This window comes from Balaenoptera ricei, chromosome 11 (genome assembly GCF_028023285.1).
Source record: "Balaenoptera ricei isolate mBalRic1 chromosome 11, mBalRic1.hap2, whole genome shotgun sequence".
In the NCBI taxonomy this organism is placed as follows: Eukaryota; Metazoa; Chordata; class Mammalia; order Artiodactyla; family Balaenopteridae; genus Balaenoptera; species Balaenoptera ricei.
Genome location: NC_082649.1, coordinates 45757592 through 45770239, shown reverse-complemented (window position 1 = coordinate 45770239; position 12648 = coordinate 45757592). Strand labels below are relative to the sequence as shown.

General features: G+C 38.6%; 1 non-coding gene across 1 annotated transcript; it reads left to right on the top strand.

Moving 5' to 3' along the window:
- The first annotated feature begins 1898 nt into the window (after positions 1 to 1898).
- Positions 1899 to 2028, top strand: LOC132375493 (small nucleolar RNA SNORA42/SNORA80 family). The gene has a single exon (XR_009506041.1). It is a non-coding gene; the product is annotated as a small nucleolar RNA SNORA42/SNORA80 family (small nucleolar RNA).
- The last annotated feature ends 10620 nt before the right edge of the window (positions 2029 to 12648 follow it).

Genomic DNA, 12648 nt, shown 5'->3' with positions numbered 1-12648 from the left:
ATGAAATGAGATGAGTGTTCTAGGCAAGGGATGCTGGAGGTTTTATAAGGGGGCTTCTTGTGTAGGAAGCTGGGAAGGGAGATGGTACCGATTACTAAATGGAAATAGAGCAGAGGGATGAATTTCAGGAGTTCAGTCTTGAACATATTACATGTGAGATGCTTGTGAGAAATACGAAAATATAGAGAGTAATATAAGCATCAGGAGCATGGAACCATGGATGGAGCTGGAGATAGGAATTTGAGTTGTTTGCCTAACAGTGGTCCTGAAAGCCGTGGCAATGCGTGAGATTACAAAGGAAAGCGTGTGGCCAAAGAAAACAAGATGGAGCCCTGGTGACCTCAACATTAAAATTCTGTGAACAAATAACCAGTTCTACCTAACTAGTCCCAAAGAACTTACAGCAGGGGTGTCGGACTCCAAATCTTCAGCTTATAGGAGACACTCCTCCCATCTCCTACCCTGAACCAAACAGATCCCAGAGTTTTTTGGCAGTTCTAGGGTGGGGAAGGCTCAAGGAGAAGATGCTAGATTTTGGTAACTCGGCAGAATGGTACCCAAATGAGATATTATCATAAATGTACCCAGAGTTGATAGAGGGAGTCATGTGGGTTAAATATATGTAAATAATGAAGCTTGTGAAGTAAAGTGCAACCTAAAAATAGTCTTTTTTTCTTTGTACCATTGTTTCTCAATCTGTTCCATTGTATCCCCCATCCCTGTTGGTGGGTTGTGGTGGAGACAAGCTCCTACTTCACAACCGTGGGACCAGAGTGTTTCCTATTGGCCAGGGTTGCCGTGCAGTACTACAGACAGAGCCATCTTAATAGGAACCTGTCCTTGGAGGATGTCTGCAGGGTGAGGCCACAGCATCAGGCAGAAGCTGTATGGGGAGTCTTGGTCATGACTTCCAGGCTAAAAAATCTCTTCAAATAAATCCCCTTTCTGATCAGTCTACCCTGCATCTCTTCTCTTATATGTGGCCTTTCTGTCTCAAGACAGCTTTGGCCACTTTTTAGCAAATCATTCCATTTAGAATGTTCAGGATCTTGTCACCTATTATTTTCAATATTGAGTTTCCAACCAGACTTCTAGAAAATAAGATCCTACCCATTAAATGAATCCTTTGTTATAGATGATATTCTCCCCATTTTCCAAATAAGAAAACTGGCTCAAAGAGAGTAAGTGACTTGCCCAAGGCACAGAGTAACAGGATGTGGTTTGCTCACAAGAGGCAGAGTGGGATTTGGTCCAAGTCCAGTTGAACCCCTGAGCTGTTTCAATTGCACTGTAGCGATTCATGCTTAAGAAATGAAGCCAGATGGAATACAATTTAGAACCTACCCGCCATATTAATTAATTAGTTAATTTGCATATAACAAATTAAAGCAGAGGGAGTTTTTTATTTTTTGTTTGTTCGTTCGTTTCAGTGTTTTGCCACCAGGGGCAGGAATTAGAACCACTTTTTAAAACCATAGATACAAAACCCCAGTACCAAAACTCAGATTCAAAAGTTTGAGACAGGATTTGTGCATGTGTATCTATTTTCATCCTGGCTTAAACTTTCAGCTTTTATTTAGTGTGTTATTTGCAATTGTCTTAGAGTCTACTGGGGCTTTTAGTGAATAAACCTGTTAAGAAATCTGCAAACCTCGGAATGAAAGCAGATAAGGGATATCTGTTTAAGGTAAAATGGAGAAGAAAATTATATCATTGGTGTATATGTCACTCAGGAACACAAAGGATAAGGAGGGCTCCTTCTCTAAGCAAATTACAAAACCAGCACAGAGACAGCAAAGCAGTGATTATAGACTTGAACTAACCTGACATCTGCCTGAATTCTGCCTGCATTTGATCAAAGTATGGCATAGGTAAACTAATTTAACTTGCTCATAACTTCATTGCTTCAAAAGCAAAGGAACAGTCCCCCTGGGCCTCTCATAGTGTCCCATGCCAGAGCAGACTGGCCCTGAACCATTGCCTTGCCTCTGCCCATAGGCTGCAGGCACTGAAGCGGGTTGCACAGTGGGGAAAAAAAAAAAAAAAAAAGCAAAGGAACAAACAGCAGGATTCTTTTTTAAAATGGTGTTTGTTAACACCCTTTAATACGGTCTTTCCTACTTTTCACTAAAGTACTTATCAAGCTATAGGAAAAGGTGAAAACACACCACCACCCAAAATTAAGATTGACAGACAACTTAAAGCAAACATCTGGAAAGACTCTCCACAAAGCATAGAAGGGATTAATTCAGTTTGCCCTGAAATGGAAGACTGAGTATGCTTTTTCTCAGCCTGTCCTCCAAGTAAATCTGAGAAGTGGATTCAGTCTTGACTCAATGGACAAAGAGATGATAGAAAAAGACCATATAACATCTTGTCTATTGAAAAATATAGCCTGAATACATAGCATCTCTTTCAAAAGATGAATAGGTAGAAAACAACCAACACAAAACCTATAAAATATTATTTCCTAATAAACTTATTTAAGATCATAAATGTGGTATTTTTCTGAATACCACTTTATCTGCATCTCAGAGGTTTTGATATGTACTTTCATTACTGTTCCATTCTAAAAAATTTGTAAGCCAGGAGCTTGGGAATTTGTTTTTTGGTTTTCAAACACATCTTTTATTGTTAATTTCTAATCAGATTGTTTTAAGATGAGGGAAAATGTTCCATATGATACCTATTTTTTGAAATTTGTTGACATAACCTGTGAATCAATATGTGGTCAATGTGTACTTTAAAAGAATATGTTTTACCTTGTGTACATGATTTTTGTGATTTATCTTAGATCAGTATTATTGACCTACACCCAATCCAGAGATACATAAAGCAGAAAAATTACAAAATCCCATACCCCTAATAATGAACAGGAAAATTAGACCATAGTCCAGACAAACTTGGTTTCCAGACACAGAGTGATCCTGGTGATTACAGGCTGCAGAAGAGGACCTACGATCTTCTAAGTCTGATAGATGTTCCCAATAACTAAAATCCTCTCCTACAATACAATTAGACCAGATTCTAAAAATAGAAACTCTGTACATTATCTTTTCTAATAAATGTTAATATTTTGTATCTGGAAAAAAACAGAAATTTTAAAATAATTTCAAGTTATGCTTAGTGAGAAGCAAATGTCCTGTCAGCCGGTCCAGGCTTTCATGGATGGACAATTAAATGATGAGCTGTCCACATATACATTAACAGTATTAGATAACTGATGAGGCCGGCTTCCTAAAAGCATGAAGAGATAGGTCAAGTTCTGATACACTTGTAGTGACTGCTGTCTCTCCCAAAGAAGCAGGATTTCTGCACTGATCATTGCCAGCTGGAAGCACCATCCTGCACTAAAAAAAGTTCATTTGGAAATGTTACCAAACCAAACTTGGGTCCGTTCACCCGTGCACAGTAAAGCCAATCTACTGACACCAGGTTGTGGTGAAGGTAAGTACAGCATTTATTGCAGGTGCCAAGCAAGGAGAATAGTCAGCTCATGCTCAACAGACCCAAACTCCCTGATGGGTTTCAGGGAAGGGGTTTTAAAGGCCATGCAAGGGAGGGAGCTGTAGGGTGCGTGATCAGCTCTCACATGATTCTCAGATTGGTTGGCATCAAGGTGAAGTTTTAAGCATCATCAACCTTCTGGTTTCTATATTCTTTCAGTCAGCAATTTTCATCTGGTGGAGGGGTGCTTCCTGTAAAAACAACTTAAGAATCCGTGTCAGGCCTTTATCTATATCTTTCAGGGAACTGGGAGTTTCGTAAGTGTGCTATGTGGCAGATTTATAGTCTAAATTGTTACCAGTTCCCCAGCCCAAAAGCTATTCTTTGTTTCTACATCTTCATATTTCCCAATCATTAACTCTTGAGTCAGCCTTTTACTCCAAAAGACAAGGACAGGGGCTTGTACATGGTTTCAGAAATAAGACATTCAGGTTTTTACCTGAGTGGGAGATTGTTATGGGTTAACTTGTGTCCACTCAAAATTCATATGCTGAAATCCTAACCCCCAGTACCTCAGAATATGACCTTATTTGGAAAAGGAACATTGAAATGTAATTAGTTAAGTTAGGATGAGGTCATACGGGAATAGGGTGGGCCCCTAATCCAACATGACAGCGGCCCTTACAAAAAAAGAAGATGATGTGAAGAGACAGAGACACAGGAAGAATGCCATGTGAAGACGAAGAATTAGAGTGATATGTCCACAAACCAAGGAACACCAAAGATGGCCAGCAAACCACCAGAAGCCAGGAAGAGGAAAAGAAAGATTCCCTTGCTGATTCCAGAGGGAGCATGGCCTTACCAGCACCTTGATTTAGGGCTTCTAGCCTCCAGAACTAAGTCAATAAAATTTCTGTTGTTCTAAGTGACCCAGTTTGTGGTACTTTGTTAAATCAGCCCTGGGGGGGACATTCAAGATGGTGGAACAGTAAGAAGAGGAGATCACCTTCCTCCCCATAAATATATCAGAAATACATCTACATGTGGAACAACTCCTACAGAACACCTACTAAACGCTGACAGAAGACCTCAGACCTCCCAAAAGGCAAGAAACTCCCCACGTATCTGGGTAGGGCAAAAAAAAAAAGAAAAAACAGAGACAAAAGAATAGGGATGGGACCTGCACCACTGGGTGGGGAGCTGTGAGGGAGGAAAAGTTTCCACACACTAGGAAACCCCTTCACTGGCAGAAGAAGGGGGTGGGGGGAAGCTTTGGAGCCATGGAGGAGAGCACAGCAACAGGGGTGCAGAGAGGAAAGCAGAGGGATTCCCACACAGAACATCAGTGCCAACCAGCAGTCACCAGCCTGAGAGGCTTGCCTGCTCAACCACCAGACAGGTGGGGGCTGGGAGCTGAGGTTTGGGCTTCAGAGGCTCTGGCTTCGTAGACCTCAGGGAGAGGGCAGGGGTTCGCTGCATGAACACAGCCTGAAGGGGGCTAGTGTGCCACAGCTATCCTGGAAGGAGTCTGGGAAAAAGTCTGGAAATGCCAAAGAGGCAAGACACTTCTTCTTGCCTCTTTGTTTCATGGTGCACGAGGAGAGGGGATTCAGAGTGCCGCTTAAATGAGCTCCACAGATGGGTGCGAGCTGTGGCTCTCAGTGTGGGCACCACAGACGGGCATGAGACGCTAAGGCTGCTGCTGCAGCCACCAAGAAGCCTGTGTGCAAGGACAGGTCATTGTCGACACCTCCCCTCCCAGGAGGCTTTGCCGCCAGCCACTTCCAGGGTCCCGTGATCCAGGGAAAACTTCCCTGGGAGAACACACAGCACGCATCAGGCTGGTGCAATGTCAAGCTGGACTCTGCTGCTGCAGGCTCACCCAGCATTCTGTACCGCTCCCTCCCTCCCGTCCTGAGTGAGCCAGAGACCCCTAATCAGTTGCTACTTTAACCATGTCCTGAGTGAAGAACAGATGCCTTCAGGCCACCTACACACAGAGGCAGGGCCAAATCCAAAGCTGAACCCCAGCAGCCGTGCAAATAAAGAAGAGAAAGGGAAATCTCTCCCAACAGCCTCAGGAGCAGTGGATTAAATCCTCACAATCAAGTTGATGTACACTGCATCTGTGGAATACCTGAATAGACAATGAATCACCCCAAATTGAGGCAGTGGACTTTGGGAGCAATGATATATATATTTATTTCCCTTTTTCTCTTTTTGTGAGTATGTATGTGTATGCTTCTGTGTGTAATTTTGTCTGTATAGCTTTGCTTTTACATTTGTCCTAGGGTTTTGCCTGCCCGTTTTGGGGTTCTTTTTGTTTTATAGTATAGTTTTTAGTGCTTCTTATGATTGATGGATTTGTTTTTTGGTTTGGTTGCTCTCTTCTTTCTTTCTTGTTTTTTTTTAAATTACTTTTTAATTTTAAAAAATTTTTAATAATTATTTTTCATTTTTATTTTAATAACTTTATTTTATTTTATTTTTTTCTTTCTTTCTTTCTTTTTTTTCTCCCTTTTATTCTGAGCTATGTGGATGACAGGATCTTGGTGATCAGGCAGGGTGTTAGGCCTGTGCCTCTGAGGTGGGAGAGCAGAGCACAGGACATTGGTCCACGAGAGACCTCCAAGCTCCATGTAATATCAAACATAAAAAATCTCCCAGAGATCTCCATCTTAATGCCAAGACCCAGCTCCACTCAATGACGAGCAAGTTGCAGTGCTGGACACCCTATGCCAAAAAACTAGCAAGACAGGAACACAACCCCACTTACTAGCAGAAAGGCTGCCTAAAATGATAATAAGGTCACAGACACCACAAAACACACCACCGGAAATGGACTTGTCCACCAGAAAGACAAGATACAGCCTCATCCACCAGAACACAGGAACCAGTCCCCTCCAACAGGAAGCCTACACAACCCACTAAACCAACCTTACCCACTGGGGGCAGACACCAAAAACAACGGGAACTACGAACCTGCAGCCTGCGAAAAGGAGACCCCAAACACAGTAAGATATGCAAAATGAGAAGACAGAAACACGCAGCAGATGAGGGAGCAAGGTAAAAATCCACCAGACCAAACAGATGAAGAGGAAAGAGGCAGTCTACTTGAAAAAGAATTCAGAGTAATGATAGTAAAGATGATCCAAAATCTTGGAAATAGAATGGAGAAAATACAAGAAACGTTTAACAAGGACCTAGAAGAACTAAAGAGCAAACAAACAATGATGAACAACACAATAAACGAAATTAAAAATTCTCTAGAAGGAATCAATAGCAGAATAACTGAGGCAGAAAACAGAGAAGTGACCTGGAAGATAAAATCGTGGAAATAACTGCCACAGAGCAGAATAAAGAAAAAAGAATGAAAAGAATTGAGGACAGTCATAGAGACCTCTGGGACAACATTAAACGCACCAACATTTGAATTATAAGGGTCCCGGAAGAAGAAGAGAAAAAGAAAGGGCCTGAGAAAATATTTGATGAAATTACAGTTGAAAACTTCCCCAACATGGGAAAGGAAATAGTTACTCAAGTCCAGGAAGTGCAGAGAGTCCCATACAGGATAAAACCAAGGAGAAACATGCCAAGATACATATTCATCAAACTATCAAAAATTAAACAAAGAAAATATATTAAAAGCAGCAAGGGAAAAACAACAAATAACATACAAGGGAATCCCCATGAAGTTAACAGCTGACCTTTCAGTAGAAACTCTGCAAGCCAGAAGGGAGTTGCAGGGCATATTTAAAGTGATGATAGGGAAAAAACTACAACCAAGATTATTGTACCCAGCAAGAATCTCATTCAGATTCGATGGAGAAATTAAAACTTTACAGACAAGCAAAAGCTAAGAGAATTCAGCACCACCAAACCAGCTTTACAACAAATGCTAAAGGAACTTCTCTAGGCAGGAAACACAAGAGAAGGAAAAGACCTACAATAACAAACCCAAAACAATAGAGAAAATGGTAATAAGAACATACATATCGATAATTACCTTAAATGTAAATGGATTAAATGCTCCCACCAAAAGACACAGACTGGCTGAATGGATACAAAAACAAGACCCATACATATGCTGTCTACAAGAGACCCACTTCAGACCTAGGGACACATACAGACTGAAAGTGAGAGGATGGAAAAAGATATTCCATGCAAATGGAAATCAAAAGAATGCTGGAATAGCAATTCTCATATCAGACAAAATAGACTTTAAAATAAAGACTACTACAAGAGACAAAGAAGGACACTACATAATTACTGAGGGATCAATCCAAGAAGAAGATATAACAATTGTAAATATTTATGCACCCAACACAGGAGCGCCTCAGTACATAAGGCAAATGCTAACAGCCATAAAACGGGAAATTGACAGTAACACAATAATAGTACGGGACTTTAACAACACACTATCACCAATGGACAGATCATCCAAAATGAAAACAAGTAAAGAAACACAAGCTTTAAATGACACATTAAGCAAGATGGACTTAATTGATATTTATAGGACATTCCATCCAAAAACAACAGAATACACTTTCTTCTCAAGGGCTCATGGAACATTCTCCAGGATAGATCATATCTTGGGTAACAAACCCAGCCATGGTAAATTTAAGAAAATTGAAATTGTATCAAGTATCTTTTCTGACCACAAGGCTATGAGACTAGATTTCAATTACAGGGAAAAATCTGTAAAAAATACAAACACATGGAGGCTAAACAATACACTACTTAATAACCAAGAGATCACTGAAGAAATCAAAGAGGAAATCAAAACATACCAAGAAACAAATGACAATGAAAACATGACGACCCATAACCTATGGGATGCAGCAAAAGCAGTTTTAAGAGGCAAGTTTATAGCAATACAGTCCCACGTTAAGAAGCAAGAAACATCTCAAATAAACAACCTAACCTTACACCTAAAGCAATTAGAGAAAGAAGAACCAAAAAACCCCAAAGTTAGCAGAAAGAAAGAAACCATAAAGATCAGAGCAGACATAAATGAAAAAGAAATGAAGGAAATGAATGCAAAGATCAATAATACTAAAAGATGGTTCTTTGAGAAGATAAACAAAATTGATAAGCCATTAGCCAGACTAATCAAGAACAAAAGGGAGAAGACTCAGATCAATAGAAGTAGAAATGAAAAAGGAGAAGTAACAACTGACACTGCAGAAATACAAACGATCATGAGAGATTACTACAAGCAACTATATGCCAATAAAATGGACAACCTGGAAGAAATGGACAAATTCGTAGAAAAGCACAACCTTCTGAGACTGAACCAGGAAAAAATAGAAAATATAAACCCACAAATCACAAGATCTGAAATTGAAACTGTGATTAAAAATCTTCCAACAAACAAAAGCCCAGGAGCAGATGGCTTCACAGGTGAATTCTATCTAACATTTAGAGAAGAGTTAACACCTATCATTCTCAAACTCTTCCAAAATATAGCAGAGGGAGGAACACTCCCAAACTCATTCTACAAGGCCACCATCACCCTGATACCAACACCAGACAGAGATGTCACAAAGAAAGAAAACTACAGGCCAATATCACTGATGAACATAGATGTAAAAATCCTCAACAAAATATTAACAAAGAGAATCCAACAGCACATTAAAAGGATCATACACCATGATCAAGTGGGGTTTATTCCAGGAATACAAAGATATACACAAATCAATCAGTGTGATACATCATAATAACAAATTGAAGGATAAAAACCATATGATCATCTCAATAGATGCAGAAAAAGCTTTTGACAATATTCAACACCCATTTATGATTAAAAAAACCCACCAGAAAGTAGGCATAGAGGGAACTTTTCTCAAATAATAAAGGCCATATATGACAAAGCCACAGTTAACATTGTCCCCAATGGTGAAAAACTGAAACCATTTCCACTAAGATCAGGAACAAGACAAGATTGCCCACTTTCACCACTATTATTCAACGTTGTTTTGAAAGTTTTGGCCACAGCAATCAGATGAAAAAGAAATAAAAGGAACCTAAATTGGAAAAGAAAAAGTAAATCTGTCACTGTTTGCAGATGACATGATACTATACATAGAGAATCCTAAAGATGCTATGAGAAAACTACTAGAGCTAATCAATGAATTTGGTAAAGTAGCAGGATACAAAATTAATGCACAGAAATCTTGCATTCCTATACACTAATGATGAAAAATCTGAAAGAGAAATTAAGGAAACACTCCCATTTACTATTGCAACAAAAAGAATAAAATACCTAGGAATAAACCTACCTAAGGAGACAAAAGACCTGTATGCAGAAAATTATAGGACACTGATGAAAGAAATTAAAGATGATACAAACAGATGGAGAGATACACCAAGTTATTGGATTGGAAGAATCAACATTGTGAAAATGACTGTCCTACCCAAAGCAATCTACAGATTCAATGCAATCCCTATCAAACTACCAATGGCATTTTTCACAGAACTAGAACAAAAAATTACACAATTTGTATGGAAACACAAAAGACCCTGAATAGCAAAATCAATCTTGAGAAAGAAAAACAGAGCTGAAGGAATCAGGTTCCCTGACTTCAGACTATACTACAAAGCTACAGTAATCAAGACAGTATGGTACTGGCACAAAAACAGAAATATAGATCAATGGAACAAGTTAGAAAGCTCAGAGATAAACCCACGCACATATGGTCACCTTACTTTTGATAAAGGAGGCAAGAATATACAATGGAGAAAAGACAGCTTCTTCAATAAGTGGTGCTGGGAAAACTGGACAGCTACATGTAAAAGTATGAAATTAGAACACTCCCTAACACCACACACAAAAATAAACTCAAAATGAATTAAAGACCTAAATGTTACGCCAGATACTATAAAACACTTAGAGGAAAACATAGGCAGATCACTCTATGACATAAATCACAGCAAGATCCTTTTTGACCCACCTTCTAAGAAATGGAAATAAAAACAAAAATAAACAAATGGGACCTAATGAAACTTTAAAGCTTTTGCACAGCAAAGGAAACCATAAACAAGATGAAAAGACAACCCTCAGAATGGGAGAAAATATTTACAAATGAAACAACTGACAAGGTTTAATCTCCAAACTTTACAAGTAGCTCATGCAGCTCAATATCAAAAAAGCAAAAAACCCAATCCAAAAATGGGCAGAAGTCCTAAATAGACATTTCTCCAAAGATGATATACAGATTGCCAACAAACCCATGAAAGGATACTCAACATCACTTATCATTAGAGAAATGCAAATCAAAACTACAATGTGGTATCACCTCACACCAGTCAGAATGGCCATCATTAAAAAATCTAGAAACAATAAATGCTGGAGAGGGTGTGGAGAAAGGGGAATCCTCTTGCACTGCTGGTCAGTATGTAAATTGATACAGCCACTATGGAGAACAGTATGGAGGTTCCTTAAAAAACTACAAATAGAACTACCATACGACCCAGCAATCCCACTACTGGGCATATACCCTGAGAAAACCATAACTCAAAAAGAGTCATGTACCACAATGTTCATTGCAGCTCTATTTACAATAGCCAGGACATGGAAGCAACCTAAATGTCCATCGACAGATGAATGGATAAAGAAGATGTGGCACATATATACAATGGAATATTACTCAGCCATAAAAAGAAACGAAATTGAGTTATTTGTAGTGAGGTGGATGGACCTAGAGTCTGTCATACAGAATGAAGTAAGTCAGAAAGAGAAAGACAAATACCATATGCTAACACATATATATGGAATCTTAAAAAAAAGAGAAAAAAAGGTTATGAAGAACTTAGGGTCAGGATGGGAACAAAGACCCAGACCTACTAGAAAATGTACTTAAGGACATGGGGAGGGGAAAGGGTAAGCTGGGACAAAGTGAGAGAGTGGAATGGACATATATACACTACTAAATGTAAAATCGATAGCTATTGGGAAGCAGCCACATAGCACAGGGAGATCAGCTCGGTGCTTTGTGACCACCTAGAGGGGTGGGATAGGGAGAATGGAAGGGAGGGAGATGCAAGAGGGAAGAGATATGGGGATATATGCATATGTATAGCTGATTCAGTTTGTTATAAAGCAGAAAGTAACACAACATTGTTAAGCAATTATACTCCTATAAAGTTTTTACAAAAAAAAAAAATCAGCCCTAGGGAATGAAGAAATTTGCAGATATTTCTTAGTAAACCTAATGAGGGGTTCATAACAGTGTCACAATATAGGAAAATTCAAAATAATATTTATAAACTTTAAAGCAGAATAAAAATCTAGCTGGAAACATTGGGTATCAGAATAAAACTGAATCTAATTGAATTCATTTTCAATGTTCAGCCCTGAAAGTCAATATCTAGAACAATATTTCAGAATTTGAAAATTCCTAAATGAAGTATAGTAGAACGAAAATTCAGCAATTCATCTTTGTCTAATGTATGCCTCTCCTACATGCTCTTAGAAATTTCTAATAATGCATTAAACATGTGTTGTGCCCTTATTAAATCTTGCATTACCTAATGAGACTATATATATGTATATATAACCACTTAACCTTCCTTGAGGAAGGTTAGCCAAGCTTTTCTTTTGGACATCAATTCTATGATTTATTTTATTTCACCCCATAATGGGATTGATAATTACTAGTGTGGAAGGTTTCAGCAATCATTTTTTTCAAAGGAAGAAAATAAAGATTAGAAATAGGAAATGACTTTTACAACAAATTGAGCAATATCATTCCTTTTTAGGAGTGTATAAAAACATGTACATCATTAACCCTTGTTATAACATTTCAGTAAATTAAGCTCAGTTCTTTGGATTATGTGGACTAACCTTTCAAGATTATGGACTGTCCATTAAAAACTCAATGGCTTTTTAAAATGCATAATTACATATGTTCATAATACATACAAGGACAGAGCTCAAATATTATCTATCAGTTCAGTTTCATGTTTGTTCTCTTGCCTATTGAATGGCAGGGGAAAAAACTTTACTATCTTCTAAAAAAGATTTTTAAATGGCATGTTCTATTTTTTACAGTAAGCTAATTCATAAAAGTTAAAACTCATTAAGAGACAAAAATAAAGACAAAAAAATGGCATATAACATGCTTTGTGAAGTCAATTTCATTCCCTGATTTGTCACTCCACAAGCACTCTGCTATGGAACACATATTTGGGATTGTGTTT